The 26,587-nt window shown below is 45.2% G+C and overlaps 2 protein-coding genes across 2 annotated transcripts in view; both read left to right on the top strand.

Moving 5' to 3' along the window:
- The window catches only part of LOC119161633 (frequenin-1), a 1,172,367-nt gene that overhangs the window by 637,051 nt on the left and 508,729 nt on the right, over positions 1–26,587 (top strand). The window lies entirely within an intron of this gene.
- LOC142776759 (uncharacterized) overlaps positions 17,829–26,587 on the top strand; it is a 36,455-nt gene continuing 27,696 nt past the window's right edge. Inside the window, exon 1 of the transcript XR_012887789.1 lies at positions 17,829–19,079. The gene's annotated coding sequence lies outside the window, so the exon portion shown is untranslated. The remainder of the gene's footprint in view (positions 19,080–26,587) is intronic.

Below are 26,587 nucleotides of genomic sequence, written 5' to 3'. Positions count from 1 at the left end.
AGGGTGGGGAGAGTGCAGACCATTGATAATAGCACGCAAAGAGGGGTCGCGGCGTTGTTCAGCAGCTATGTCGGTGAAGTCGGTAATTGAAAGAACGAGGGCCTCTTGCTCATCTTCCTTCGTGTCAGGGGGATCGTTTGGGTAACGGGACAAGCAGTCGGCATCCTTGTGAAGTTGCCCGGATTTATAGGATACGGAAAAAGTGTACTCTTGTAAGCGCAGCGCCCAGCGACCAAGGCGTCCCGTAGGGTCCTAGAGTGAGGAGAGCCAGCAAAGCGCATGGTGGTCCGTAATAACTGAGAATGGTCGGCCATACAGGTACGGTCGGAATTTCGCAATGGCCCAGACGAGAGCTAAGCACTCGCGTTCTGTGATGGAATAATTTTGTTCCGAGCGCGACAACAGACGGCTTGCATACGAGACGACGCGGTGCATTCCTTGTTGCCGCTGCGCGAGCACTGCGCCTATGCTGTGGCCACTGGCGTCAGTACGAAGCTCCGTAGCAGCAGATGGGTCGAAGTGTGCTAGGACTGGTGGATTGGTGAGAATGTCGACGAGCGACGAGAAGGCGTTTGCTTGCTGTTGGCCCCAGGTGAATGCGACCGCCGGCGGGTAATGTCACGGGCGATGGCGAGCGGCTGGTCCGACGTTCTGGATTATACTCTGCACCTGTCTCAGCACGGTAGGACGGGGCATAAGGTGCACGTTCAGAGCGAGGCCGCCAATCATAGAAGCTCGGTCGAGGTGATGAGGTCCACCGGCTGCGGCAATGGCGAGCGATGTGTCCTATCCGATGGCACGTAAAACATATGGGCCGATCATCATGAGTGCGCCATTCAGCTGGGTTTCGTCGTGGCGCGAACGTGTGGTTCGGAGTGGCAGCCGCAACGACTGGAGCCGAGCTGGAAGTAGCAGAGGCATTTTGATGAGGTGGCGAAATGCCCATATTCGCGATCTCTTGGCGAACCACGGCCTGTATCATTGAAACAGCACCGAGGTTGTGTCCTGGCGCGCTGACGGTAGACATAGCGGGAGCCATGGCCTCGAGTTCCCGACGGACTATTCTGGTGACGTTTTCTGGCGCTGGTGGTTGGTGTAGTGTGGGCAAATCTTCGCAAGAGGACGTAGCCGCCGTGTTGGGAAGGCGGTCAAATCGGTGAACTATGCGCCTACTTTTTGCCTGTTCGAAGCGACGACATGCTTCGATGACCGACTCCACCGTCGAGCAGTCCTTGCACAGGAGAAAATTAAAGGCGTCATCCGCAATTCCTTTCAGGATGTGTCCGACTTTGTCCTCGTCGAGCATGTCCTTGTCGACCTTGCGGCACAAAGCCAACACGTCCTGGATGTACGCGATGTACGGCTCCGTGGATGTCTGGGCACGAGTCGCAAACTCTTTCTTTGCAGCCACTTGACGTCCGATGGGTTTCCCAAATAGATAGCGCAATTTCTGCTTACAGACGTCCCAGCTAGTCAACTCTTCTTGATGTGTCTCGTACCAGAGTTTCGCCGTGCCATGCAAGTAGAAGATGATGTTCGCCAGCATAAGCGTTGGACCCCAATGGTTGCTGCTGCTGACGCGCTCATATTGAACAAGCCAGTCATCGACGTCTATGCCACTTGTGCCGTTGAATGGACCTGGGTCACGAGGTTGCACCACAACGATCGGCTGCGGGGCTGACGGATCTTGTTGACATTGAGTAGCCTGGTCAGTCATCGTGGTAGCTGCAATGCGCCGTCCGCTGCGAAGATCCAGCTCGTTGGGCTGTATAGCGAGTGGTACCCAGCACCTCCACCAATGATGTTACGGGGAATAAAGTATACACTGATGAACAAATGTGTACTGGCGAATATACTGGCGAGCTAATGCGTACGACGCTGCTGCAGTCCGAGCACGTTCCCGTTCAGCACTTCGTCGTCGTCATCCTCAGGCATCTACTTAGCCCGTGACAATATATATATATATATATATATATATATATATATATATATATATATATATATATATATATATATATTGTGGCTGTGTTGCCGACTTCAAGCCTGTACTTGTCATGCCACTTCAGCTCATTGCATCCAAAAACCTTTCCCTCGGTGAGCATGTTTCTTCCTCTGCCTATACCACCGCTAACAGCAGCGACTTGACAAATTCACCGAGGCAGCAACTGCTCGCATTTTAACAGAAACATGCAAATTCTTTCGTTATTTGCTCGTCTAAGCTGGGCCGCACTAATACTACAGCACATCAAATTCAAACAGTTGGGACATCTATCGTACACCGCAGACCCTACCACGTGTCTCTAGCTTAAAGAAAAATTATAGAAAAAAACATGGCTGACATGCTTAAACGGGAAGTCATCCGTCCCTTATCTAGCCCTTGGTCGTCTCTTATTGTTTTGGTCCGTAAAAAGGATGGCTCTGTGCTTTTTTGCGCGGACTACCGGGCGCTCAATAAGATCACACGCAAGGACGTGTACCCTATGTCACGCATTGACGACGCCCTTGATTCCGTACAAGGCGCGGAATTTTTTTCAAGCAACGAAGCATTCTGGGTACTGGCAGATTCCCTTACATGATGACGATAAGAAGAAAACGGCGTTCGCGACCCCCGACGTGCTATATGAGTTCAACGTGATGCCTTTCGGGCTCTGCAATGCACCCGCCACTTTTGAGCGCATGATAGATACCATGCTGCGTGGCCTGAAAAGTTGCCTTTGCTGCCTGGACGACATTATTGTATTTTCGTAAACGTTTCCTGAGCACCTAGAACGATTGGATCAAGTTCTGACGTGCCTTGCCTGCACCGGGCTCCAAATAAACACTAAAAATTGCTCTTTCACTAGCAAATCTATCAAGGTCTTAGGACGCGTCTTAAGCAAAGATGGCATCCGGCCCTACCCTAACAAGATTTCTGCAGTCCTTTACTTTCTGCGTCCCGAAAAACCAAAGAATCTTCGCAGTTCTCTTGGCCTCGCCTCCTATTTTCGCCGGTTTATCCAGAACTTCGCTTCTATTGCTGCTCCATTACACCAGCTTCTTGCTTCCAACGTCCCCTTTCTGTGGTCTCAAGAATGTCAAACGGCATTCGACATGTTGAAGCGGGCCCTCACGTCTGAACCTCGGCTCTGCCACTTTGACGAAGCCGCACGAACTATCCTCCATACCGACGCTAGCGGCCTTGGTGTAGGAGCCATTTTTCTACAGCGCGACAAGTCATCCTAGAGAAATTCGTTGCATATGCTAGTCGCGTACTCACCCCTGCCTAAATGAACTACACGATAACTGAGAAAGAGTGTTTGGCTGTGGTTTGGTCGGTGCAGAAGTTCCGTCCCTATCTCCACGGCCGTCACTTCACAATCATAACGGACCACCATGCCCTATGCTGGCTTTCTACACTGAAGGACTTGTCTGATCGCTTGAGTCGGTGGATACTACGCTTGCAGGAGTAAGACGTTGACATAACTTACTAGGTAGGTAGAAAATATCAAGACGCTGACGCTTTATCTCGTTGCCCTCTTCCAACTACCCATATTAGCGTTGGTGAGAACTCAACCGCCACATCTACCAAAGTTCATATGCTCGCATCAATAAGGCAACCGTTTTCGGTCGACGAGCCAACATTTATCTCCCGCCAGTGGTCCGATTCATACTGCAGACACATGACGGACCACCTTTCGGGAGTTTCTCATCCACCAAACGTGCGAATTTGTCATCAACTCCTTCACTTTAAGCTGGACAATGGGTTTCTCTACCACCACGTCTACCACCTAGACGGTCAGCGCTAGGTTCCTGTACTGCCACGCTCTCTTCGACTTCAGGTGCTCGAAGCCTTCCACGATGACTTGACTGCTGGTCATCTTGGTATTAAAGAACTCTTGACCGCATTCACTGTCGTTATTACTGGCCTTCTTCTAGCGTAGCGCGGTACGTCGGTTCCTGCTACGCATGCCAGCGTCGTAAACTCCCGAGGTCTGCACCTGCTGGACCTCTACAGCCAAATCCGTGCCCTTCAATGCCCTTCGAGGTTGTAGGTGTCGACCTTTACGGGCCCCTCCCCATCACATCTGCTGGCAAACGATGGATAGTGACCACCGTGGACCACCTGACGCGCTACGCTGAGACTTCCTCTGTTATTACAGGCTGAGCTGAGGAAGTTGCCGACTTTGTTCTTCACGCCATAATCTTGCGTCGTTGGGCTCCTCGTGTACTGCTTAGTGACCATGGCAAAGTGTTCCTGTCACAAATTGTAAATGAAGTACTGCGCACTTCTGCAACTACTCACAAGACAGCTTCAAGCTACCACCCTCTGGCAAATGGTCTCACAGAAAGATTTCATCGAACACTTGCTGACATGATAGCCGTTTACGTCCAACCCGACTAGAAAAACTGGGATACTCTTGTACCATTCCTGACCTTCACTTACAACACCGCGTTCAGCGAAGAGCTTGCTACTCACCGTTTACCTCATGTACGGACGCACCCCGACCAATTTTCTGGACGTCTGCTTCTTTAACAGCCATGAAAATTTATGTCAGCCTTCTAGCGAAGAATACATTTCTCGCCATTATATATATATATATATATATATATATATATATATATATATATATTTATAAAGATAGATAGATAGATAGATAGATAGATAGATAGATAGATAGATAGATAGATAGATAGATAGACCACACGCCAAGTTTTGTCAGTGGCGTGTTTCATGACACGCAACTGTCACCTGGGATATTTCATCTGATCCAAGCTTGAACTGCATTAGCTTGGGCCATGTAGCAGCGGTCATAAAGTTGATCGCGATCAAGAAAACTTATCTGGATCACCCTGATCGCGATTAAAAGTGCTTGTGTGACACCGTTATAATTTTTGCAGGAGTTGTAAGGGTGCTTTGTGGGAAAATTTAGGATGTTGAAGAGAGCAGTGGAGTGAAAAAGAAACAGCAAAGAGATAAAGAGAGAGGTTGGCAAACGTGGTACTGCTTGTGTGTTTAAGCTTTTGGTCTCTACTGTGGGATTCGCCAAGCTTCATTTGCTTCAGACCCAGAGTTGAAACTGGTAAGTTTTTTTTTATCATAGCTGAGCCAAGAAAAAGTAGTCGCCATGGACCTCAGGAGATTGACGAGAGATGGATAGTTGGACTTGTGTTGGGATCTGGATATACAACTAGATGATGATACTCCTACATCTCAAATCCTGATGTACTGGTCGAATGTAACAGCAAGGAGCATAGTGAGTATTTGGCGAATAGGATCTAAATTGAGCAGGAAGGGATAGCGAAAGAGGGAGAAGAGATAACAAAAACAAGAAGTACAGAGGGCGCATAGTTTATAAATATACAGAAAAGCAATACAAAAAGTAGAAGAGGAGATTGAAAAAATAGATTACAGGTTAAATGCAGAACAGCACAGTTGTCAATTCGTAGAGGCAGCACACGAAAATTTGTGAGGAACAGTTGAGTGCGGTAGAACTTGGAGCCGTAGAAAAAGCTTGCATGTGTGGAGGCAGCAGCGGGTTTAAGAAAGAAACGAGGTTGACAACTGTGAAAGAGGCTGCGCTTAGAGTAGAGATCACCGAAGGCGATAGGAAATGTAGTGAGGTGCTATGCGAGGGGACTTTTAGCGAAACAGCAAAGGTAGTCGTAGACCACCTGGCACAGACACGAAGTGATAGTCCAAGGAGATTTCGACCCGCTAGGCAAGAACACAAACATTAGGCCAGCAGAGTGTAAAGTAGCTCATGGTAGAGTAGTTATGGATAGCTCCAAGTCATGTGAGCTGGGTTCACGTGAGAGTGCCTCCGCGGTGGATCCTGCATGTGGTGTCCTAAAAGATTTCAACCCGCTAATCAGGAACAGCGGGGTGAATGCAGGAGAGAGAGCGAAGTCAGAGATTAGGGAGTGCAATGCAGTTGTTAGCAGCTCCCTGGAATGCGAGCTAGCTTCTTCAGAATAAAACAGCAGCAGTGTTACATGATGCGTTGAGCTGTCCGCCAGTCTGGCGAGTGAAAGTAAAAGTTGTGTTTACGTGAATAATTTGGGATGCATGGGCAAGACGGCTAAAAAACCAGCCAGAGTGCCGGCGAGCATGACATGCGAGTGGAAGGGTGAGAATCGGGCCCTAAGAAGAAGCGTAAGCAAAAGAGGCATCGTAAAGGCAGCAATGCGACAAAGAACACAACCCGCTTGAATAAAACTTGTAAACGTTCAAAGGCCTTTAACGGAATGATACGTTTGTAATCTACGCCGAAGCGGCTTTGCATATGTGTGAGCCACCTGACAAAAAGTAAAAGAACAGTGCATTGGGGGATCATGCAGATAAAAGAAAGTGGTGATCTAGTGTCCCGTTGTTCTATTCACGGCACGTTTGATGGGGCACGGGAGAGCAAGATCGGCGGCTCGCAAGAAACAGCCGAGTGAAAGGAACAACGCAGGTCGCCTGTGAAGAGCTTAGTGGGGCTCGGAGGCGAAGCGATCAGGTTTTGCCATTGTACCATTCCCCATTCGCCAAGAAAGACCCACAGGGCGCGGCCGCGGTGCATTCGTCTCAAAAATGAGTAAAAGCCGTAATCACTTGAAAATGGTAACCAGCGTAGTTGTTTATTTTTGTTTTGAGCTTTTTTGACCTTATTAAGTTCATTTTGCTTTGTTAAAGTGTGTTGCAGATATTTCGGCTACTAGATAGCGCTTAGGTAAGAAGTTCCAGGTTTTGTCTATTTCATAAGCTTTGCATGTTTGGTTTAAAGATGCATTGGAACACTTTTTGAGCATGGTAAGAAAACATCGCCAATCGGTAGTAAAGGCTTTCGACAACACCGTAGCCAAATATTATAGCACAGCACGTGGTCTGGAATTCACAAAAAATTATCACTCTTCAAAAATTGTTTCCTCTTCGCTCGATAAATCACGGAATATGCCCAAACGTTCCACGTAGCAAGCCCATATACCAGCTATTGGCTGATTTGAACATGTCGCACTCGCTCGTTACAAAGATTGCTGCGGGAGGCCGCTACTTGTCCACGCGTGCAAGCGCGATCACACTGAAAAAGTTACACGGGCATGGCAGGGCACTCAACCATGCCTGTGGTTCTGTGTGTTTTTGTGTAAACCCTGAGAAGAAAGGCCCATAAATGACTGAAAAAACCCGTATTGCGTCATCGGGAGTGGCCTCAAGAATGCCGCCAAACAACCACGCTTCGAGCAACCTGTACGGCTGGTCACCCTCAGGTCGCCATTCTCCCACCTGTAGACGAGCTGTTGCGCTTGGCGAGCCACTCTTTTCAGTGTGGCCGACCGAGGAGAAGAAAAGCTACCGCCTCACTTTTGGAGATAAGGATTAGCACAAAGACGCCCTGCTCTTTTCTTGTACTGGGCAGTGCGTGGCTGTAATTACTCGACGGAGCACTAGTGTGCTTGCGACCGGTGCAGAAATGCAAAACATGGCGTTTTCACGCCCCAGGAAAGGCCACAATGCTGAGCATCTGCCGATCGCGGACTTCGGACTAGGTCAATGCGACTGATGGGCCGCCGACGCTAAAATTATTATTATTATTATTATTTCAGAAGTACTGCCAGCCTCACACATGAGGCCTTAGACAGGGGTGGGTGATACAAAAAAAAGAAACAAATATGAAGATACAACAGGAAAGGGAATACGTCACGTAGAGCTACACCATCAAGAACTAGTGCATCAAAGTAAAACGCCAGTACTTACCCAATTGTAGAGGTTTACGCGTACACGTACAAAAAAAAAACTGTGACGACAAACATCTGTTCACACAGAACTAAGTAACAAACATCATATAACAGTTCGACAATCGACAACATTTCAAAAATACAACACATTGATATGAAAAAAGCGATAGAAAGTGGAACATAAATGGAAGCCTGTTCAGGATGCGCGGTGCAATAATAGAGGGCGAAGCGCAAAGAAAGATCAAAGTCAAGTGGGTTGCTGGTGTTTAAGTTTTTCCACGAACGACTGAACGGTCTCGCAGTTCAACAGATCGGCAGAAAGAGCATTCCAATCAGTGACAGTGCGCGGAAAAAATGAGTTTTTAAAGGCTTTTGTTTGACAGGAATATTCCTTCAGTTTTTTTGGATTTTCGGAACGAGTTGATCGGCGGTGAACCGATTTTATGTACGCGTGCTTGTCTATGCGTAGCTTGTCGTGGTAAAGTAGAAACATGTACTTTAATCGATCGTGTTGCCGTCTTTCTTGCTATGTATCCAAGTCAGCTTTTTTCAACAGTTCACTGGGTGACGTAAGAGCACTGTAACGATTATATACAAAGCGGAAGGCTTTTCTTTGAATCATTTCAAGTGTTTTAATATTTACTTGGCTATGAGGGTCCCAAACCACCGATGAGTACTCGCGGATCGGACGGATAAAAGTTTTATACGCAATTAATTTTAATTTTTGAGTAGATTTGCGCAAAGAACATCTTAGAAATGCTAGTTTCTGTAAAGCTCTCTTCCGATGTAGGCAACATGCTCATTCCACTTAAAATCTGCACTTAATACAACCACCAAATATTTATAAGTTTGAACAAACGATAGTTTTTGACCTTTGATGGAATACGAGTGTTTCAAAGGAACCCGCTTGAGCGTAGCGGTCATAGCTACCGTTTTCTTTTCATTAATCTTCATTTGCCACACTGCACACCAAGAAGATATTTTTGTTAACGCTGCGTTTAAAAGAACCTGGTCATCTGCACTACGTATTTCCTGATAAAGAATGCAATCATCTGCAAATAACCTAATAGAAACCGAGATGTCATTGGCGATGTCGTCTATAAAAACTAAAAAAAGAAGTGGCCCAAGTATTGAGCCCTGAGAAATTCCCGATTTCACCAGTCGTGAATCAGACTGGACGTTATCTATAGAAACTATTTGATTTCGATAAGAAAGGTAGGCCTCAATCCATGAAGTTAATGTGCTGTGTTTTAGTATTGGTTTAAGTTTCATGAGAAGTTTTGGATGCGACACGCAATCAAATGCTTTTTCGAAGTCTAGGAAAATCATGTCAATCTGGCCTTGCCTATCTAGAATAGCTGCAATGGCATGAACGGTTTCCAACAGTGGTGTGACGGATGAGAATACTTTTCAAAAGCCGTGTTGTCGGTTATTGATTACATTATTTTCCTCGAGAAAAACTGAGAGATGCTTGAGTATAATATGTTATAATACCTTCGCACATGAGCAAAGCAGGGAAATCGGTCTATAGGCGGAGACGAGAGAAGTGTTAGGTGATTTGGATATAGGGATAATTTTTTCGAATTTCCAGTCATCTGAAAGCGCGCGCTGTGACAGTGACTTGTGAAAATTGATGCGCAAAAACTTCGAGCACCATTCAGCATACCTCACAAGGAACGCGTTAGGTATGCTATCAATACCAGGCGTCTTTTTGGGATCTATGTTAAGAAGCAGGGACAAGATTCCTTCCTTAGATACTGCAAGGTCACTTATTGGTGGGATATCATGAAGCGTTTTTGGACATGGCCTTCTCCCATCGTTATCAGTAAACACTGAACAAAAAACGTGTTAATTGATTGTGCAATAGTTTATTTATTAGTTACGATAGTTCCACTTACACATATACTATGAAAACGCTTATTGTTTGGGGCAAAATGCTGCCAGAATTTCGCTGGGGATGACAGCAACAAGTTTTCTGAAGTGACGTTGATTGATTTGTGGGGTTTAACGTCCCAAAACCACCATTTGATTATGAGAGACGCCGTAGTGGAGGGCTCCGGAAATTTTGACCACCTGGGGTTCTTTAACGTGCACCCAAATCTGAGTACACGGGCCTAAAAGTGACTTTATAGTACTGATCTTTTGCTTCCTCGATACTGTCTTTTAATTCTTTACGCACGTTACTAAGTTCAGCCAAAGATGTCCAGGCACAGCCCCTAGGAGGGGTCTATACCCCACGAGCCGTTCGACAAGCGCGGGTGATCGGTCCGAGCGGCGAGGTGACAGAATATTTTCACCCCGCTCGCTAGAAGCAAGATTTGTCGGAGGAGGCTGTATCACCGGGACTATAAACGTGTTTGGTTTGTGCATGTGTGCATGTTGGAAATGGTGCTCTGGGACCTTTATGGGGGCTGGCGCAGGAATGCGAAACGTGTTTGGGGTGGTGCTGGCATAATGACCCTCGTTTGTTGTGGGACCTTTTATTGGACAGTGCAGTGTGGACCTATTCCTCAGTCTTGTGATCTGGGGAATGAGACTGTTCAAAAACAGCCCTCGCGGGCTGCTGTGAGTTTGTTAAATGTGCTTGTTCAACAGAGATTATTTCATAGTAGACCTTTCAAGTCAGAGCATCGGGCGAGATAGCTCTTGTCATGTAAATAACGTAAATAAGCCCCCTCTACTAAGGTCAACCTCCTCTTGCCTCGACATCTCAATCCAGAATATCCGGGGCCTGCAAACCTCAGTCGCAACACCACTTACGTCTAGGTGTCCTCGTGATCACTCCTTTAACTAGGGGTAAATTAAAATAGGCATGGAAGGGTAAAATATTTGACAGATATCACTCTTCGTTCAAGATATTATTATTGTCGCAATGCTATTACGTAGGTTGCCAAACCCTTTACGTCTGACACTTGTGGCACATACCCATGTTTCAAGGGCGGGTACGGGCCAGAGGTACACGGTTATATGCCACAGGTGACTGACAGTTTATATCCACCCAGGTATGGTGAGAGCAAAAATTTGTAATCTTCCTACGACAGTGCTAACGAAACGTTGACATGTGCAATGTTGACCCGACGAATCCAGAGAAAATTGTCATGGTCCCATCATGCATCAAAACCCTAGCATTCTACGTGGCAATGAAGTATTCTAGCACCCATGTTTAGCGTCGTACATCGCACCACCGTCTCCTCTAGTTTTTTAGTGCCCGGGCGCAGGAGCGGATTTCAATGAGAAGGGGCCGTCGGGGCTAGTGCGGCGCTTTGCCGCCAGGTGCCACAACTGTTGTAGATATGCTGTCGCGTCGTCTCTCGCCCAAACGAATGCCGCGGTTCCATTCGAAGTTGCTATACGGCTCGGTTTTCGGCTGTATTCGCGTTGTTTGAAATCTATTGGAAACTTGAAATTGAGAATCGTGAAGCACTTGTTATGGACGTGTACTCTATTTCAAAGGCATGTGTCGTTTGCGACTACTTGATCGAGGCGCTCTCGCGTCATCTGCTAGGCCGATACCGGGTAGCTGATGCCAGTAATCCGCAGAAGATAGTTTTGTCAGCGTGGCGTTCGCTTGACTGAGAGTTGCTTTTTTGACTAACTGAAAGTCGATTTTTGAGGGAAGCCTTGGCCAGGAGCTAATAATTAAAGATTGGGTGCCTTATGTTCCCCGATGCTTGCTACTCTCTATAAAGGCGTAGCACATTATGCGCAAGCTTGGAGTTCATGCACTAAATAGCACCAAATCCCACTAGATTGCTTCCAGAAATAGAGGTCATCGTCCGTTCCCTTCGCAAAACATTACATGTCTTGCCACCGAGAAAAAGCAAGTGTCAAAAAATGAGGAACTATGGCCGGTGATTTCACTTTTGTGAACCTACATAATGAAATCATCGCCAAATAAACAAGAAGAACAACATATGCGGCGAACTTTCTGTGACCCTTGCCCATGTTTTGAACAGCCGCTGTTAAAGATTGAAATCTAATGCCGACTCTCAACTTGCCGCCTGTGGTCAGTTGCTTGAGCTTGTCTGTGTATTCGTGGATGGATTGTTGTACCTTAATATTCGGCTGCTGAGCTTGGTTTATTCCTTCTTCCCTCTGGCCTCTTAATTCGGTAGCGAGCAAAGTAGAGACGAATGCCACTGTGCTGCCCATTGGCTCCCACTCAGCTTCGGGGCATAATGTTGGCATTTCACAAGCCAGTGATCGCGAGGCAGCGTTGTTATTGATAGAGTCATTTGTTCATTGTTCAGATGCAGCACACCCACGTTTAGTGATACCAATTACCATGTTGCCAAATGTGGCAGGTAGCCTTCAGCCACCACTGCTTATATTCTATAAAATACTCAGGTTGCAAATGACGATTACATAATATAGCGTAATACAAAGATTTATTAGAAAACCAACTGTTCTGTGGCAAGATGCAGCTGTTATACACTATCCCTCAAGAGGAATGTATATAACAGCTGCATCTTGCCGGTACTTTGTGACGGAGCAGAGACCTCGAGACTTACAAAGAGGGTTCAGATTAAATTGAGCATGACGCAGAGAGTAATGGAAAGGAAAATGGTAGGTATAACATTCAGAGACAAGAATAATGCAGAGTGGATCAGAGAACATACTGGGGTTAATGATATCATAGTTGAAATCAAGAAGAGGAAATGGACATGGGCTGGGCATGTAGCACGTAGACAGGATGACTGCTCGTCTTTATGGGTAACTAACTGGATTCCCAGAGAAGGCAAGCGTGTTAGGAGGTGGGCAGATGAGTTTAAGAAGTTTGCTGGTATAAAACGGCAGCAGCAAGCACAGGACCATGTTGACTGGCGAAACATGGGAGAGCTCTTTGTCCTGCAGTGGATGTAGTCAGGCTCATGATGATGATGATTCGGATTCACTTCAATGTTGTCGCTGTTATATGACATGCCGTAGCCTTTATTTATGGCTGCAACATTTTACTTGGGCAAAATAATCCACACTTGTTTTGTGATAATCGTGATTCTGGCATGCAAAGTACAAAGGGCGAAGAAAGGATAGGAATGAAATACCTTGATAAGTAAAGTATTTTTATTTCCAGGAAACAAGCACCCAAGTTGTCAATTTTTCTAGTATGACAACTGAAATCCTAAACAAAAACAGACCTATACCAAGCATATTCCAGATTTAGGATAAAAGAAAAGGGGGGCCAGAAGTGGAGCGAATACACCACACAAAATGACAAAAGGACTTGTGCTGCACTCACAAATACACTTTTCAGTAAAAGGCATATTCATGTGCAGCCAGAATCGTCGCACCAATCATCATAGAAGATGCACAGTGAACACGATCAACGTGCAAGAGCGTACATAACCATTTGTAAAATCAAACACAACAATAAAAAACTAAATGTGGTGCGTCACTACGCTATACACGTGTGGCTGAGGTAGTCCTATCCTTTAGCTGAGACCTGGTTGACGCATTTGCCTCTTAATCTGGTGATGTGAAACACTTCTTTTCATATCTTGTTGTTTTATCATGACGCCGTGAAAGGATGGTGGCATCAATGAACTGAGGATTACATCAAGTAGGAATTACAGTCCCTCTTTTAATTCTATAATAAACCCAAGCCAACTCGCCCACCTTTCTGTTTTCGGCTGCCCCATATTTTGCAGCATTCTGTAAATTGTCGTATTGGCTTGTTTTATTACATCGAAAGGACTGTATGAGTGAGAGAAACAAAAAACTCTCCAACAGTGGTGTTACGAGTGGTCTCCGGAGACAATAGTGGCGATGTGGGCTTGTTGGTGAAACATTGAAACAAACAGGCCATCCTAGCAGTTCCGTCACTCTCAGCATCGTACCCAAGCACGCGCGCCATTAGCTGCGTTTTGAGTGTCACCGTCCATCTTGTCAAAGCTATAACGCTAAGCACGAGCGCATGAGATTCTCCTGAACATTTAACATGGGTACACCACGGACAACTCTTGAAGAGCGCCGACAGTGCAAACAGGAAAAATCTCGCATTCGCCGGACCAATAGTGCGATCCTGGCACAAAAACAGGCCTGGGAGGCTCAGGGCCGGCACCGACTGCGTACCGATGTTTCGGTAGCCTTTCAAGCCGCGCTCACTAGTGAATGGAAATGCATGCGCTGGTGGTGGGTAGGTCCTGCAAACAATGCTGCCGAGTTAGCCCGCGATTTGAAACGCCAGAAACAACTCGGCCTTAAACAATAAATGCGGATTTCTTGAAGAAGAGAAAAAGGCACCTTATTTCTCTCTGCGTATAGGCGACGTAACCCAGTGCTTGTGCCGAACAAGTCACATCACTGCGTCAGCTTGATGATTGCTAAAGCGCGATCGCTGTGGCGAATGCCGCTTTCGGCGGGAGTTTCTCCAGCTGAACTTTGGCTTCGACTGCGACGTCAGTGACCGCCTGTGGTTGGAGAATAACCACTTTAATTACCACATTGTGAAATACAATTTGCCAATTATTACACTCCCCATGGCGGCGATCATGCGAGGCACAATGAGCGGCATACAAAATAAACATTGTGATAAAAGTAAGCCATACGTTTGTTTAACCTGAATAAGATGTACGAACATGTAACTATAATTTGTGAAAAGCTTCAGTGCCACGCCGGGTGCCACCCACTGCTAAATATTTGGCGCAATCCTTTTATCTTTTGCTGGATAACCATTTGTACGGAGTGCTTTGGTGGTGATTTTTTCACGGAACATCAAGGCGTGCCACCTCCATGTGACAAGTTACTCTGCTCCACATTTGACTGAATGGCCATACCGAAAGCACATATTCCAGGCAAAGCAAAAACACAAAGGCTGGTCTTGCCGAAACGATTCTTGGCGGCGTGTTTCTCCAGGGAGTAGTGAGTGTAGGAGCGCACGGTGCCACTCTTGACGCGATCGATCGATACTTGCTGCTGCGAAACCATTAAAGTAGTCCTCCCGTTCGTTTATTCACCGCGTCTCTTGGTGCCACTTTGACTGCGAACAAACTCTATTGCAGAAAGTACGGTCTTCTTCTTTCTGTCGTACTGGCTAGTCAAGAGAAGGAGAGTGGACAATAAATTACCGTTCAGTTGGCATACGCCTTAGTTTTTATACAGGGCTGGGCAGAGATAGCCGTAAAGGTATTTCGGAATACAGATGTCGCCATACATGATTTGGAAGCCTGAAATGAAGATACTAAGATACGTTTGTGATTCACGTCACGGAATATTTTCAGAGATACTTTTGCTTGCAAAAAGACGAAAAAAGTATGCCTAAATACAGATACAGCGATACAGATACTGATATATTTTTCTCTATGTTGGGGCTAGTCATACTACGAACAGAAATTTGTTATGCGCAGCATCGTTGAAAAATGCGCAGTGCATTGCTATTTGCCAATAAATTTCTACATTATTTTAGCACTGCACTCTGAGGGCCATTAGCGCATTACAAATGACGCTTACACAGTACATAGTTGTTATTAACGACATATTTACGGATATCAGTAGCTATAAGAAACTATGCTGTATGAGAGCAAGAGTCAGACGCATTGTACACCAACAATGGGATACTATATTTTTTATATGTGGGGTTTAAGGCCCAAAAACCACGATATAATTATGAGAGACGCTGTAGTGTAGGGCTCAAGAACTTTTGACAACCTGGGGTTCTTTAACGTGCACCCCAATATTAGGACATGGGCCTACAGCATTCCCGCCTCCATCGAAAATGCAGCCGCTGCAGCTGGGATTTTAACCCGTTACTTGGGGGCTGCAGCCGAGTACCATAGCCACTAGACCACCATGGCGGGGCGACAAATTGGGATACTTGGCGGCAACAGTATGAGGTATGCTAGAAGTAGCATAGTTCCATGCGAAGTGCTGGAACTATAAACAAACGAATACAGAAAAGGTATGCTTTTATTTAATGCAAATCTGTTTTGTTGAAACGTTTGGCCTGTTAATTGCACTTAAGTAGCAGAAGCTTCTCAAATAGGCAATGAACTAGTCATCGACGGTTCGGCCTCAACACAAGACTCGCGAACGAGAAAAATTGCTCTACCGCTGCAGAATAGCAGTTTTTTTTTGTTTGTTATCGAGGATACCATTCACATCGATACGGTGAGCACAGTAAGCATAGTGCGTGAGCAAATATTGCCTAAAATGTGGAGCGGGTGCCACCACAGTAGGACCGCTACCTTATAGTAATTATGTTATCCATAACTGTTTCAAAATTGCAACGAGCACGTTACTGAGTTACGTAAGAACTCAATGTACTACCGCTAACGCCGTCACTTGTAACGCGTTACGGCGAACACTGGACGAACACAGCGGTCAACATGTGCCTGGAATTGAAAAATAAAGTAAAGCTCCTGAATCACTTCCAGCCGCTGTAATGTCGGCGCTTACTTCAATGACCTTCTATACTTATGCTGACTTCTAAGGGCAGAGTCGGAGCAGCCGATGGACTCTTTGAATGAGCATTCGGCTCAGGCGTAGAGCAACACCTCCGAATCCGCGATTGGAAGAAAATCCGTGCCACCGGAGCAAAGAGGAAGCAGAAGTTTTTGAGTTGCCCAATATATTCCCCTAATTCTGCTGTCAAATACTGTCGATTTACCACTCGCACGTAGCAGTTTTAGTGTCGGTGACACGATCCGTGAAACTGGTCGTGCAGGCAGTGGAGTTGTCTTACTCGGAATTGTCGCAAAAAAAAAACGAAAACGGATGTATGGATGGATGGTTATGACTGTACCCTTTAGATCGGGTGGTGACTAGCGACACGAAGCCGTAATAATTAATGAACGAAAAACTAGATTTATTTTTTCCTTTAAATAGTCATGTTGAGGATTCGTACTTTGCCGTGAAGGGTTCAATTTTCAATCGTGCCTTGAATTCAGCCACCAATCGCATAACCTCCTTCTAGTTAATTCTACCCGCTTAAAGTCTATCTTGCCCTCCCTGTCCATAAACTCCAGTGCTTTGGAAAACTCTGCGCTATCATCCTGAAGTATAGGGTGAAGCCCTTTACAGAACATTATTACATGTTCGGCATTTTTCTCTTCCTTTCCACACGCACTGCATACTGTGTCCACCCCTTCTTATTTGGCCCGATATGTCTTAGTTCGCAATACTTTCGTCCTAGCCTCAAACAGTAGAGAACTACCCCGAGTATTATCATAGATCCTTTCCTTGGCAATTTCCTGCTTAAAAGTTTGATAGATCTCTAGTGCGGACTTCTTAATCATGCCAATTCTCCACATATCGGTCTCAGCTTACTTCATCTTCTTCTTAACCGATAATTCTTTTTAGTTTGGCCCCCTGCTGTTTTCCAAGTATTTACAAGTCAATTTTCTGGTTCGCTTCCTCCATTTGGTTTCGACATTCTTCATGTACTAGTAGCTGAATACCTTCCTAGCCCAACGCTCCTCCCCCGTTTCTCTCAATCGCTTCGCAAATTTTATCTTGCTGCAAGCTTCCCTGCCCTCAAATGATGTCCATCCCATATCACCTTGTACTCCCTGATTTTGTGTATTCCCGTGAGCTTCTAAATCAAGCCTACTTATTCCACGTTGCTTAATTTCTAATCTTGCTTGAACTTCTGATCTCGCCCCGCCGTAGTACTCTAGTGGCTAAGGTACTCGGCTGCTGACCCGCAGGTCGCGGGTTCAAATCCCGGCTGCGGCGGCTGCATTTCCGATGGAGGCGGAAATGTTGTAGGCCCGTGTGCTCAGATTTGGGTGTATGTTAAAGAACCCCAGGTGGTCGAAACTTCCGGAGCCCTCCACTACGCCGTCTCTCATAATCATACGGTGGTTTTGGGACGTTAAACCCCACATATCAATCAATCAACTTCTGATCTCATGCAAACGACCGCATTGCCGAACATCAGACCAGGAACCATGACCCCTTTTCATGTTCCTGTCACGACATCATACCTATTGTAAATCCACGGTGCCCTGTTTTTCATCACCGCTGCATTTCTGTTACCTTTAGTCGTCACGTATATTTCGTGTTCCCTTAGGTACTCGTCCCCATTGCTTATCCATACGCCCAGATATTTGTATTTATCTGTTATCTCTAGTGTGACCTCCTGTATTCTAAGCTCACTACCTTCATTGTCATTAAAAATTATGACTGCTGATTTTTCCTTACTGATACTGAAATCTAACTTATCTCCCTCATTACCGAAGATGTCGATCAATTTTTGCAAATCTTCCTTGTTGTCGGCCATTAGCACTATATCATCTGTGTACATCAATGCTGGTAGTGCCTGTTCAATGAGTTTTCCTTGTTTGATGAAAGAGAGGTTGAAGCCCAGTCCACGTTCCTCTAATTTGGCCTGTAATTCTTGTAGGTACATCATGAATAATAAAGGTGACAGAGGACACCCCTGCTTGAGCCCCCGTTTTACCTCTGGAGGCTTGGATACCTGTTTTTCCCCCTTTAAACTACCTGGTTACCTTTATAGATATCCTTTAAAAGGTTAGTGACTCCGTCTTCCACCCCTAGTGTGTCCAGTATTCCCCACAATTCCTCTTGGACTACGCTAGCGCGACACGCGACAGCGGCGGCGCCACCTAGTGGGTCAACTTTTTAAAAAGAGTGCACCACGCCAAGTTTCGGTCCACTCCACCGATTTCAACGGAGCTCGTTGTGGGCACTTCCGCTCTGAATCCACTCCGACTCTCATTGGAGCACTTGACTGCCACCCTCACTGTTTTATTGGAACACATTTGCTCCAAAAGGATCAGAAGTACTTGCTCAGACTCCGCCTTTGGAATTCAACATTAGTAGACTAGCGATTCAGGCTAGTTCGTTTCCAGTTTCACTAAACTGGCCTAGTGCGAAGCAGGAGGGGAGCACATAAACAATGAATATAAGCGCTTACTATTAGTTGAAGGTTTACTGTTTGCTAGAAACATAAAAAAGCAGAAAGAAGAATGAACAAAAGAAGGAATGCGAAAAGTAGTGCAAAAAGACCTCCCTCTAATCGCCACGTGGCCTCGAATCCGTCTTCCAGCGATAACTTTGGAAAAAGCGGTATCGTTGATCGCACACAACACCACACAGCAAATTCTTTGGGTGGTTTGTGGCTTCCGTGATAATTCCCAGATTTTCAAGTGGGTGACACAAAAAAGTGAAAATGAAAACGAGAAAAAGAGTACTGCTCGTACATATAAAATGAGGCAAGACATTTATTCAGCGACGCTGTTGCTTGGCGCCCATTGTGCGGTATACGATGCTCGTCACTATGAAAATATTACTGCTGGAATTCAAAATGGCAGCATAACATTGCTGTCAAGCTAAAGCAGGTGATCATTCAAACACGTTGCAGTTCTCTCTGAAAGTGCACAATGGGAGTCGGGTAGCAAAGAGAATGGCTCGCTTTAAAAAAGGTAGGAGTCAGTTTCACCCTGAGCATGATTATAGAAATGGTTTATGCATATCTCATCACGGACTGTCAGGGTTGCAGCATAAAAACTATTTCCTGTTGTAAACCCGTCTCAGCTGATTTCTGAAAAAAAGTAACGAGATACCCGTGTCCTCGTGAGTATCGCAATACGGGCGATACATTGTAAACGTATTTCACTACTGAGATACAAATACATTTGTGAAAAAAATCTCGATAGAGCAATATAGATACTCAGAAGTATGGCTGAAACAGCATCGCAATACTCTTGTATTTTGATGCAGCGTAGCCCTGCTTATATACACTGTTGATTTGGGGAGTCTTCGCATTTGCAATGTCAGCGTAGGTTTAGTTCACTAGAGCTGTTTAAAGCCAGCACTTTTTGCATCTTTTTTTGAACGGCTTATATTCGAGCTACTTTGTTTCACCCAAAACTCATTTCTCATTAAGCGGATGGCTTGTTTGCGGTGTTTAAAGTTCTGAATCTATGGGTTTTGCAGTAATGAAGGGCTCCAGATTACGTAGTGCTTTCGCGCAGCACCAGACAGTCCGCAGGTCTCTTGCAATTTACCGCCATCTAAACACGACTGGTGCTGTTGTGTAGAATGTTGTGGTGATGAGCTGAAGTAATAACTTAACCTGGGAACTTCATTATATGACTTTTATTTAAAATTTGACCTGTAATGCATTGTAATGAACAATGATTTCACGAAGGCCCGCATTCAGAAATGTACCTTTACCATTTGTGCAAACTCCTTGTGACCACTTGATGACTTTTAATGCAATGCCGTACCAAGATATTCTCATTTCTCCCTATGCGTCACCTGATAGTTAAGGAGCCCATTCAGCCAAGTACTCGGTATGGCCAGAATGAAAGGCAGCTAAACTCTTTGGAGAGGCCAAGCGTCGGTGCTTAAGTCGTTTTACATGTACGGTCACTTAATGCATGCTCGACTTCTCTCCCCGGATTTTTATTCTGCATTTTTGCGTTTTTGTTGTTAAATGTGGTGTCATGTCAGCTGACGTGTTTATTTGGTGCTCAGTCTAGACTAAATTGCTTATAGGTATTCCTTGGACATTGCATCTAAACGCCAGGTGACTGTTCGGGCCCTTGAGTAGTTTTTTCAAAGTGAAATAAGCGATTGTAGCATATGGTAGTACATTGAGCCTTAGAAAGCGCTGCAAGCCTACGTAAACTGACAACATATTGTCCAGTGTTATGTTGAGACGCTCGGTGAGCCCATTTGTTCGAGTTCTATGAACCGCTACTTTCCTGGTGTAGATATCGGTAAGCATCATCACGTACTGCGTGAAATAGATGGTAAATCTATTTCCTTGGTCTGAATTGACATATTTCGGGGCAGAGTATGGAGGTGATAAATATTTCAATAAGGATGTGTAATAGTAAAAGTTCTGGCCGAATTCAATACGAATAGAAGATTGATGCCGAGAAATCGCTCTACGAATGTATATTAAAATTATAAGTATAGCTATCGAAAAATAACGCAGTTTTCGAAACATTCGGCTGAATCACGTATCGTGGGAATCGGCGTCATTCGTAGCATGCGGATGGAAAGGGACTTAGGTATACTTTTTTATTGAGTCAAACGTTACGGAGAGAGGCTGAACGTATCGACAACTATTATACGCACCAAGATATATGGGGAGTAGTGGCAAATGTTTTCAATAACTACAGTAACAATGCCAACGGCAACATGGGTATTACCAACACCTGAAGCAGTAAGCTCATATGCAGTGGTTGTGTTTGCGAGCATGGTAGTCCTGGACAGTGCTTCTTAGAGTAAATTCAGTAGATGACACTTAGATACTGTTGACCTTAAGCCTACGTGAGCTCTGTATTATAGGGGCGTGTATGTAATGTTTTTAAAATTAGACACCAAGGGCAATGTGGACCAGCTTCAGGGATGACACTGCAACCACAATCGATGGTTAGCCCCACCGCGGTGGTCTAATGGGTAAGGTCAGGCTGCTGACCCGGAGGTCATGGGATCATATCTCGGCTACAGCGGCTGCATTTTAAATGGAGGCGAAAATGCTGTTGGCCCATGTGCCCGGATTTGGGTGCTCGTTAAACAACGTCAGGTGGTCGAAATTGCCGAAGTCTTTCGCTATGATGTCTCTCATAATTATATGGTGGTTTTGGGACGTCAAAACCAACACATCAATCATCATCAAATCACAATCGACGTTACGCCTGCATAAAATATCATTCCAGTGCCATTCCGAGACTTGGCTTGGATTTGTGATAGAATACTTAGTTGCCGCGCGAAACTCTTTGGTTAAATTCCTGATGCCGCTATAACATTTGTTTTTGGCTTTCATCGGGTCAACGCTGCCGAGGTGTGTTTTTCTTTTACTCTCTCATTTAAATTACCAATGTCTGTTGTCACCATTCTTCGTTACATGTAAGCCGCCAAACACAAGTGACACATGCCCGCATAGCGCGGCCCATTGTCATAGATATGTGCCACACGTGTCCCGAGGTAATGGGTGGGGCGTCTTCCGCACCGAGATTTGCGCAATCTCAGTGCGAAGCATTTCTTTGCGCACTGCAGGTACTTTGATCTATCTATCTATCTATCTATCTATCTATCTATCTATCTATCTATCTATCTATCTATCTATCTATCTATCTATCTATCTATCTATCTATCTATCTATCTATCTATCTATCTATCTATCTATCTATCTATCTATCTATCTATCTATCTATCTATCTATCTATCTATCTATCTATCTATCTATCTATCTATCTATCTATCTATCTATCTATCTATCTATCTATCTATCTATCTATCTATCTATCTATCTATCTATCTATCTATCTATCTATCTATCTATCTATCTATCTATCTATCCACTTCTTACGTAGATTTTTTTCACTAGACTGCCAGGAGTAAGCGGAATATAAATATGCCCTGTCGCGTTGGTCTAGCGCCTAAGAATCTCGGCTGCTGACACGCACGTCGCGAGATGAAATCCCGGCTGCGGTGACCTGATTTCTGATGCAGGCGGAAGTGTTGTCGGCCTGTGTGCTGAGATTTGGGCTCACGTTCAATAACCCTAGGGGATTGAAATTTCCGGAGCCCTCCACTACGGCGTCTCTCATAATCATATGGTAGTTTTGGGACCTTAAACCCCCCATATCAAGCGGAATAACTAAAACGTGAAGCTAATTTTTCCGCTCTTTCAATTTTGTTAATCAAATATTGCTGCGAAGAGCTCCAGATAATGCCATATTACTCTAATTTTGGTCACACTAGTGCTTTATATGCTCCCAGTTTGATCGTGGGAGCACTATTACGTAGTTTTCTGCTCAAAAAGCACCATTTTTTAGTGCACCCAAACACAAGTTTTTAACATGCGTTTCCAAGTTTAGGTTACTGGTGAGTGTGACTCTTGGGTATTTGACCCCGCGACTGCGACTCCAAGATATTTGAGTTCACTTATTTGTAGTGGAAAGTTGTAGTGCGTGCAAACTTATGGCATAACCATTTCTTAGACATTAAAACTGTGCAGCATACATCGAGAATTCTCTCATAGAATTTCAAGGGCAAAATTGAAATTCATCGGGCTCGGCCAACGTCGCCTAAAAAACAAAAAGACTTCGTCAAAGCGGGGAGGCTCTGCTGCTTACGTCTACATTGTCATCAGTAGTGGGCCTGTTTTTTGTTTTTTTTTCTACAGGCCTCTTTTGCCGCAAGGAGCCACTACGCTTTAGAGCAGCACCAAGGCGGTCGCTACGGGGGGGGGGGGGGGCGATGTTGCTTTCAGTGCTCCTCATAGCGGTACTCCATCAATGCGTTCGCGTTGGCGCTTTGGTCAGTTCATTATTACTGGACTTCGTCGCCGTGTGCCGAAGTTATCACATGCTGGATGGGATCTCAAGATAATTTCACATTTGTAAGCTGTGCGAGAAAAACTAAATTGCACGTTTCTCTCGTAGTCACTTCGCCTTTGTGATGCGTGCTTCTTCAGTTAATGCGTGGTTTCTTTGGTGAGTGGAACCAGGCCATTTTTGCGCAATCTATAAACTGGTTTTTACGCGGATAATTTATAAAAGAAGGAAAACAAAATGCAACAGTAGGAATCTGTGTAAAAACAAGTTCACTGATTGCGCGGAAAATGTGGTATGCAGCATTCCTCTCACCTGTGGGGATGCGTACGTGGATAAGACTGGGAGATGCTGCAACAGAAGACTAACGGAACACTTGTCATGTTTAAAAAGTCACCAGAGCACGCATTTGGCTAAGCATTGTCAGGAATGTGGGTGCACACCTCCGCCTAGCAGCGCTAGCATTATTTTTCAGCACCGGAATCAAACCACAGCAATAAATAGTGGAAGTCCTTTGGAATGAAAAACTAACAGAAAGTGGTATTGGTCACCCCTTCATTGCATTATAGACAAAGAAATGTCACTTGTTTCATCATTTCCTTAGTGATGATTTTTTGAACACTTCTTGTTTGCTAGTTGTGCAGTTGACGTAGTCTGTTGCTTCAAACGCGCTATTCAGGCACATCATGATTACACGTGTTTATTATAGGAGCGATTGATGTTGTTATTTACGCGATCGCGTAGATCATGTTGGGTAATTGAGTAGATGTATATTAAATAAACATGGTTGATTCCTCCGTCATAGGAATTGGGAAAGAACAAATGCAAAACGAGTCCATACAGACATTACATAAGTTACCCATGTAAAACCTGGTTAGCATCTCAGCCCTTCTTCTGCTTTTTTCTCTCTTTTAATCTCGGTGAATTACGTTCGTCATCAATGAAAACAAGCCCTGGTCGTCTCACATGCTTCTGATACCTGTTTTAGTTGAGGATTAAAGTTGCACCAGAGAAAGCAAGTGACAGCCAGACGAGCGTGCCTGATGAGACGGCCGATTTGGGGTAAGGAAGGTCGCGAGCTCACAGCATGTTACAGTGATCCAACATCACTGCACGACTGTACGGAGGGTGCACGTTAAAGAACCCCAGGTGGTCAAAATTTCCGGAGCCCTCCACTACGGCGTCTCTCATAATCAAATGGTGGTTTTGGGACGTTAAACTCCACAAATCAATCAATCAACGACTGTACGGAAACGCAACGTGCGTTGCCTTTCCTTTGATCGGCCGTAATTCTTCGCGGGGTGAGCGTAAAGCCCGAAACATATGCAGCGTTTCCGCCAGCATTTTGCCGGCGTTTCTTTTTTTTCTCGGCGTCATCGCGGCAACGCCGCCTGATAGGGCGGCAAATCATATGAGGAGTGCCAAGGCCAGCATCATCTGAGCGCCCACAGTGTGACCAGACTGATTGATTGTAAAATCTCCTTAAGCGGCTTGAAGGTTTCGTCAACGACGTAGCAATAAAAACTTGTATTTCTTGCTTATCATTAGTAGCGTTCTTTTACTGGTACCAGAAATATACTGCTACCGAATGGTAACATCATTAGATTGGCAGCAATATAGCTGTGATTATTACGGGCAGTAGGCGCACGACCTCCTCTATAAACATTAGAGTTTATAGAGGAGGTCGTGAGTACGAGCAGTCAGCTGTGCCAGCTGGGTAATCCTGCCGGTTCATTTCAAGCCACAAGTAAAGCGCTGAGGCCAGCACCGGCGCAGCGTGCTGGCCTCAGCGCATCGAAGAGAATGAACCCGATACCTCGCAAAACAGTGTGCAGTGTGCATCAATGCAGCAACATGAATTATTCCTGAATATAGGTTTCATGCGTCAATTGCAGTTCTGAGGTGAGGGAAAGAAATCACAATACAAACGAAAAGTTTTTTTGTATTTTACTTGCCGTGCAAGCTGTTAAAAATATGAATAACCAGAAACTCGCAATATACAGCCCCTGAGCTTGGAACTTGTTGTATATCTCTGAAGCCACATACTCAGCTAATACACTCAGACATACTAACCCCTCCCATGTATTTGAGTATAAAACTCAAAAACGGTTCAAAAAAATCCCGAGCGCTTCCTGTCGAAGCTTTTTGGGAGCATTCCAAGTCAAATACAAACATCAGTTGTGAAGTTTTGGGTCACACAGAGCACAGCGACCACTTACTGGATATAAGGCGGACGGCAGCCATATTGGAAGCAGCGACGATGCTGTTACGTAGCGGAAGTAGCTGGCAGCCATGCGCTGATTCGTTCTTCACTCATAAACTCGCTTCCGGCGATGACGCTGACGCTGCCAATACGTGAATCGTTCAGAAGTGAATGTTTTGGCCGCTGTCAACGACAGCATCGGCGCTAATTAATGCCGGCGTATGAAACGCCGAGAAAAGGCCGGAAAAACGCTGCTTTCGTTCCGCGCTTAAGCGGCGAACGCGGAGCTACATACAAACGAAGCAGATGTGTTGCTTGATGCACTGCAGAGTTGCCCCTAGTATGAATGGATGTCATGAGCCACGCGGACGCTTCGGTAAAGTCACCATGACGGTGTGTTAATCCTTTGAAAAAACTTAACTTTTGCACGAAACGTGCCGAATGGCATGGCCGCTAAGAAACGACGCGTTGAAGGAACTGATCGTGGCCACGATGATGATGCATTATTTCACTACACGAAAATGCTGAGAACGGACAGTGGTAGATATAAACTGCGCAATTTTTACAACATACAACTAATGGGACCATGGCGCAGTGAATAGCGTGCCCACGATCTGTTGTCACGGACCCAGAGCTCACGGGTTCGACTTCCATTGATGGCAGTTTCTTCTCTTTTTCTTCTGATTATACACAGTTTGACATCATATGCGTGACAAAGATGCGTCAATGAAATCTCGGTGGAACCCCGGCATGAAACACTTTCCAGTAAAACTAAACCAGTTGTTATATTGCGCCAATTTGTTATACTACTTCCTTTGTACTTGTTTGTCTAAAGCAGAACATATTGTCACGTGCTCGTGACATTCACGAAAGCAGTAGACTGTATATTGAAGATGAAACTGTTTATTTGGCCAAACCTGTGGCCAGAAAACTGAAGGTCAGATTACAGCAACACACAGTGGTTGCCTCGAACTGAGCGTCGGCCATTGATCAACAGACAAGTGGCGAAGCACGTCGGCATTTACACATGAGCTGTCGAATATTCCAGCTTCATCACTGGTCGTGGTGAAGCTTCATCAAGCTCTAAATTAATCTCGAAGTTTCAGATTTCACGCAAATTGTTAGTAGCCCAAACGCATGCACGCGATTTACTAGCGAATGTGAGCGGCGGCAGCACCAAACTGGCTACGTCGTGTTGTTTCGTCGCGTCGGCTGCAAGTACATATCGGCGACAAAGTGACAGTGTTGCTAGATTGAAAACTAGCGCGTGCATACCCATAAAATACTAAAAAAACTTTAAGAACGGTTAGCTCGATGACAATATGCCAAATATAGTTGTCTTTTGTGCAATATGGAAGGCGCTAAATCATTTCACGACATTGTTTTTTTCCCAATGTTTGGTTTCACCGCGACAGGGGGCCCAGAAGCGTACGCT

The sequence above is a fragment of the Rhipicephalus microplus genome, chromosome X (assembly GCF_043290135.1).
Source record: "Rhipicephalus microplus isolate Deutch F79 chromosome X, USDA_Rmic, whole genome shotgun sequence".
Taxonomy (NCBI): domain Eukaryota; kingdom Metazoa; phylum Arthropoda; class Arachnida; order Ixodida; family Ixodidae; genus Rhipicephalus; species Rhipicephalus microplus.
This window is presented reverse-complemented; position numbering and strand designations above follow the sequence as displayed.